Below are 6,000 nucleotides of genomic sequence, written 5' to 3' on the forward strand. Positions count from 1 at the left end.
AAGAAGCCCTAGTACAGTTAACAAATACATTAAAGGTGCAGCCCCCAGCTGTACTACATTGCTGTAAAAGGAATTATATAATATTGTCCATAATCCTCTGGTGGTTCCGCCACAGTAGACAATTTATGCACAGCAAGTTCCCGCAAACAGTAATGTGATAATGACTACAAAATTTGTCTTTTGTACTGAGTTGGTTGAGGGATAAATGTTGGCCAGGACACTGGAGAGAACTCCCCTGCCCTTCTTTGAATAGTGCCATGAGATCTTTTACGGCCTTGGTTTAACATCTCATCCGAAAGGCATCTCCAACAACGCAGCAATCCCTCAGTACTGCACTGGAGTGTCAGCATGGATTATGTGGTCTGTCTCTGGAGTGAGACCTTAATCCATGACCTTCAGACTCAGAGGCGAGAGTGTTACCAACTGAGCCAAGGTTGGCAACTTAAAAATGAATATGAATTTCTCAGATGTTTTATTTGGACTCATCCTCACAAAGAAAATGTGATGATGATGACTTCTTGTGCTGATTCACAATGCTACTGTGAAAACCCTTTCAAACTGCTTTCAGTTTTATTGTATTCAGTCATTTTAGCGAGCTGAAGGTAAATGTTACTCAAATTGATCCCAAGTCCTTGCGGTTTCCACGTGGACAGGTAGCTTGCCAATTAAGGTGCTGCGGTAGAGAATGGGGGCGGGTGGATTTCCATTTCTACAACTCTCTGTGACTGCAGCTTTCATTACCCAGCTTTGTAACGCGACAGAGATCGGAATCCGTTCTCCTTAGAAAACCAATTAAGTTGTTAACCAAACCATTTTGACATGGGAAATATCCTGGATCTGACAGCTCTTTAACAATGGCTTGTACCTCTCGCAACAGTGAATAGACAAGCCAGAACACACTTACTGGCTCCAATGCTGCACTCATAAGTATTCTGCAAAGAATTCTCCAGGGTCCCATTAGTCGCACAGGATCATTACTAGATATACAGTGCTAGGGCTGAGGTGTCGCTCTTTGTGAAGCTTTACAATGCTGCTTCCTAGGAACTCTTAACATGGCCTGTTGCAGCCCCCACCCACTGTGTCCTGGAAAGAGAGGACACAGGTTCATATCCAGGATTCCCTAGTGACAAATCACCTTTTATAAGAAGGTGGAGGCTACAGGTCAGGCGCCTCTCTACGGACAGGTAGAGTCACTAAGCATAGTCCCTGTGCACTTTCTAACTGCCAGTTATATAGTAACACAAGCAGAGAGCTGACAAACCATTGCCCACCTGGCCTCTTGCCCAGGGATGCTGTGTCTCCTTGGATACAAAGGGGCAAACAGACCCTAAATAGCTTCAAACGTTCAGTGTTATTACTCCGAGACTGAGGTTGGCTCTGTCACTTCTTGCCAACTCAAACTGCTTGAATCAGCCTCCTGGATCAGCGAGGCTTAGGATTCAGGCAGGTTTCTTTCCGTTCCTGCCTCTGCACTGACAATAGAGGAGGAGACAAGGAATAAGGAGGCTTTAAATTCAGCCCCGCCCTTTTCAGCAACCACCCCACTGCAGCACCATGTCATTTGTCGTAATTCTCATGTAATTTAAAAATTGAAGCTATACATAGGTTTCCTCTTTTACTTTAGTTAACATGAATTTATATTCAGTGCCGTACTGAGGGAGTGCTGCACTGTCTTTCAGATGAGACATTAAATGGAGACCCTGTCTGCCCTCTCCGATGGATGTTAAAGATCCCACGGCACTATTTCGTGGAAGAGTAGGAGAGTTCTCCCCGGTGTCCTGTCCAATATTTGTCCCTCAACCAACATCACATAAAACAGATTGACCTAGAAATTGGATAAGGCCCAAAAACAGACAGGGGCACCGCCCAGCTCTATTTAACATGATTGTAGCACTGATCTCAGTGCTAAATGCGCTGCTGATCGGCTTAGCGCTCAATGGGGTGGGGAGTGGCGGGGGCCAATATCAGGTGCAGTCTACTGGCCAATAAAGTTTGGTCTAGGCTCACTTCACTACTTAAAGGGGTGTTGCTTTGTTGCAGAAGCACCTCATTGTCATATGAGAAGACAGAATTGTGTCACAGTGAAGAGAGAGAATGAGGCGTTTTATGATGCTGCACTGGAGGCCTTGGTCCTGCGGGGTGGAACGATGGCAGGCTGTCCTTTACCTGAGAGGAGGCAAGAGGCCATCCAGGCTCATCACCAGAAGGATTTGGGCAGAGATCGCACAATCCAACACAGCCACCAGTGTTGTCCCCAGGATACGGAACCAGTGCCGAAAAAAGTTTAATGGCCTCACACAGCTGGTCAAGGTGAGTGAAGGCTTCAGCAAGTGCCATATCCCACCATCTGCACCACAAGCCTCACACACTGCTCAATGCACCACACCCCCAGCACTCACCTACCAACAATCTCTACCCATCACCACTCACACCTCACAATCATGGCTTCACTTCATCCTCCCAAACTTACCACTGCTGCAACACTCACACCCACACCTCTCAACTTGCACACATTGACAGCTATTCAACCATTGCAGGCACATCACCCAAACACATTGCATTGCACTCCCTGCCACACTTCCCTTTCTCTTGCAGGCCCAGGTGACACACAATCGCAGAGAGCACCAACAGGCCAAGCCAGGATTCAAACCCTGACCAACCTTGAGGAATCGGTGTTTCAAATTATTGGATGGGCCATCACAGAGTCCGTGGCCAGCAGAGAGGTTGAAGCCATTGCTGATAATGAATGTATGGTCATACCTAATCCTTCTTCTTACATCCCATTTCACCCTCATCCCACAATCTCTTCTCACTTACAAGCTGCTGATGGTGTGTGCATGGATATCTTGCTTTCCCCCGCTCCACTCACCGCAATCCAACCCTTGTGCCTTTCTGCTTTCAGATACCAAAGAAGTGCCACCAGCACAGCCTGTCCCTCATCATCTTGAGCAAGCTGATGGAGGAGAAGAAGAAGAAGAGGAAGACACCGGCACTGCATTTGACACTCGACACTAGCACAGAAAATGGCACTGCTCAGACTTGAGTGGGTAGGATAGAGGCGGGATCTGCACGTGGTGAGTCACCGGGCATGAGTGGGCTGCAGCCAGGCCAGAGGGAAAGGGTAGCTCGGGTGCCAGTTCCCAGAAGGGCAAGTTCGCGCACGAGTTCTGCTCGACAGGACTCAGATGATGACCTCAATGGGGCGGCCTTCAGAAGACGACTGATGGGCATGAACACAGAAATGCTAGGTGCAATGGCAGAGAACCTCTTGTAAGTATCAAGGAGCATGGAGGAGTCCGGCTCCAACATTGCGCGGGGTTTTGCGCAGAGCTTGGAGCCCATGATTTTTAGGATAAAAATGATGGACAACTCCAGGAGAAACATTGTGGACCCACGGATGATGCTGAGTGTGATGGGCGATCTCGCAGCTTCCATTGCAGCTGAGGCGGAAGTGACCCAACGTCTCATTACTGCAGTGGAAGCTCAGACTGCTGCCATTGTCACAGGGTTTACCAGTGTCGAAAGGGGCTTGCAGGGTGTCACAGCAGGTCAGCAATCTGTCCTCCAACAGATTGCTAGGGATGCTGAGGCACCGACCCGGGGGACTGGCAGTGGGTCTGTGGAGCAGGATAACAGCATTCCTTCTCCCACCACTGCCACACCTGCAGTGCCCTTGCCGCTGCCTGTCAGCCAGCCCAGACTGCTGCCACCCATGCCGAGGTGGTGCAGTCTGCAGCCGGGCCTTTTAGGTCCACAGCTGGTCGAGGTCGCCCTGCAAGGCCATCTGTAGTCTCCCACACTGAAAGTCAGCAGCTTTCCACCAGCCATGCTGCAGTCACTGTGGGAGCACTGTGTAGGAGCACTAGAGTAGGTAAAGGTATACTGAAGACAGAGGTGAAGGGAATGCACAAGAGTGAAAAATTGATATTGTCATTTTGATTTGAATTTGATGAATTTATGATTTTAGTTTGGAATGTGTGTTTTGTGGTGGCTCTCATTTCAGCCTCGTGCCCAGAAGGACGCTGTAATCTTCCATGACAGAGGGATAGTAAGGAGGGGAAGTGGTGAGCAACGGGGATCTGGGATTTCATTCAGTCGACTCGGAGTCTGATGAGGCGTTCAGGAACAGCCGGTCCAGAATGGGGCTTTGCTGCTTGCCTCAACCCTTCCTCCTCCTCCTCCTCTTCCTCATCTTCTTCTTCTTTCTCCTCCTCCTCCTCTTCCTCCTCCTCCTGCTGAGGTGGTCCTGCAACCCCTGGTGGCAAGGGCAGCGCCTTCATAATGGCCAAGTTGTGGTGAAAGGATAATTACTAGTCCTAGCCCCTTTAGGGCTACCCCGGATCAGGCGTATTCCTCAGACGTTCACTTTCAACTAAAGTTTGAGGTAGCCGAATCCTAAAGACGCTTAATTGGGTCTAAAGGTCCGGACTATCTCTCCCTAAAGGAAAGGAACAACCTGAAAATGTTACCATCCTCCAGATAGCACTTTTAATAAGTTTAGCTAGTCTGTAACGTTCCGGATATTATGAGGGTCCGGAAAACTCCCCCAGAATTCTGCAACTCCTCACCAAAGAGTATACAGAGATTGAGTTTGCGAGTTTGATACAGAAGTATTATGGGAGACAATTCTAAAAATATATAGATTTATTAAAGAACCGACATATAATTTACAGTTGGTGAGTCAATCACAACATTAACAGTTCCAAAAAGAGAAAGCTTTACAATCTTATCAGAGATCCTTACTCTCAAATCTTAACTTCGCTACAGTTTTACAGTTCTTAAAGTTTATTCAGGATATCCACCAAAATCAAATACAGCACCTTGATCCCCGAGGTACAAAGAGTTGTAGACTTACAGAGCTAGCTCTGAAGCTGAGAATCGCTTTGCCCCTTTAAGTGAGTCTATTATCCCATTTGAGAGTTCAATATTTATACCCTTTTCCAGTGGTATTTCCTTTAAGGTTTTCTGATGTAAGCTAATTATCTCTAGTCATTTTTCTGCTGACCACTGCAGTTCTTACAGTCACCTCAGCTGGTAGCACTACAGAATTATGTCTCTTCTCTAGCTGTTCTAAATTTATCATAAAAAAACGGCATAACAGCAGGTGCGCTTTACTTGGTATCATTTTTATGAAGGCAGATGTTTGTTACTTTTATGTTCTCCTTTATGAGGTGTAAATTAGAACACCTTGTACTGGATAACTATTGTCTTGTTCCCAAAGGTTCAGACTTCAGGAGCCTTTAACCTTCTGTTTCAATAAGGTTATTGATTCAGTGTCAACAACTTATCTTATCTCAATAGCTAGAATACTATCACAGCTTTTTCATCATTAGGTTTCTAGATTTCCAGACCCAGTTTGTCATGTTTTAATATGGCCAGAATTCTTTCATAGAATGGTGTATTTTTCTGAATAGGTTATATTGCTTATTCCTTCACAGTGGAGCAGGCAGCAGACCACCACGAAATGGGACACCCGCTCTGGAAAGTACTGAAGGGCTCCTCCTGAGCGATCAAGGCAGTGGAACTGTTGCTTGAGCACCCCGATGGTCTGCTCGATGACGTTCCTCATGACAGAATGGCTCTCATTACATGAGTGCTGGCCATGAGTGGCGGAGTTGCGGAGGGGAGTCATCAGCCAGGTGCAGAGTGGATAGCCCTTGTCTACGATCAGCCACCCTTGGGTTTGACATGGTGGCTGGAAGATTGCTGGGACACCGGACTGGTACAGGATGAAGGCATCATGGCTGCTGCCAGGATAGCGGGCATTCACCATCATGATGCGCTGGGCGTGGTCGCCCAACAACTGCACATTAAGTGAGTGGTAGCCTTTGTGGTTACGGAACATCTCAGCATTGTTACACGGTGCCCACAAAACCAGCTGTATGCAGTCGATGGCGCCCTGCACCATGGGGAAGCCCGCTATCCTGCCAAAGCCACATGCGCGCTCGTCTTGCTACTCGCTGTTCAGAGAGAAGAAAATGATGTCCCTTCTCCTGGAGT

The sequence above is a fragment of the Somniosus microcephalus genome, chromosome 1 (assembly GCF_052327205.1).
Source record: "Somniosus microcephalus isolate GS21.2 chromosome 1, FLI_Smic_1.0, whole genome shotgun sequence".
Classification (NCBI taxonomy): domain Eukaryota; kingdom Metazoa; phylum Chordata; class Chondrichthyes; order Squaliformes; family Somniosidae; genus Somniosus; species Somniosus microcephalus.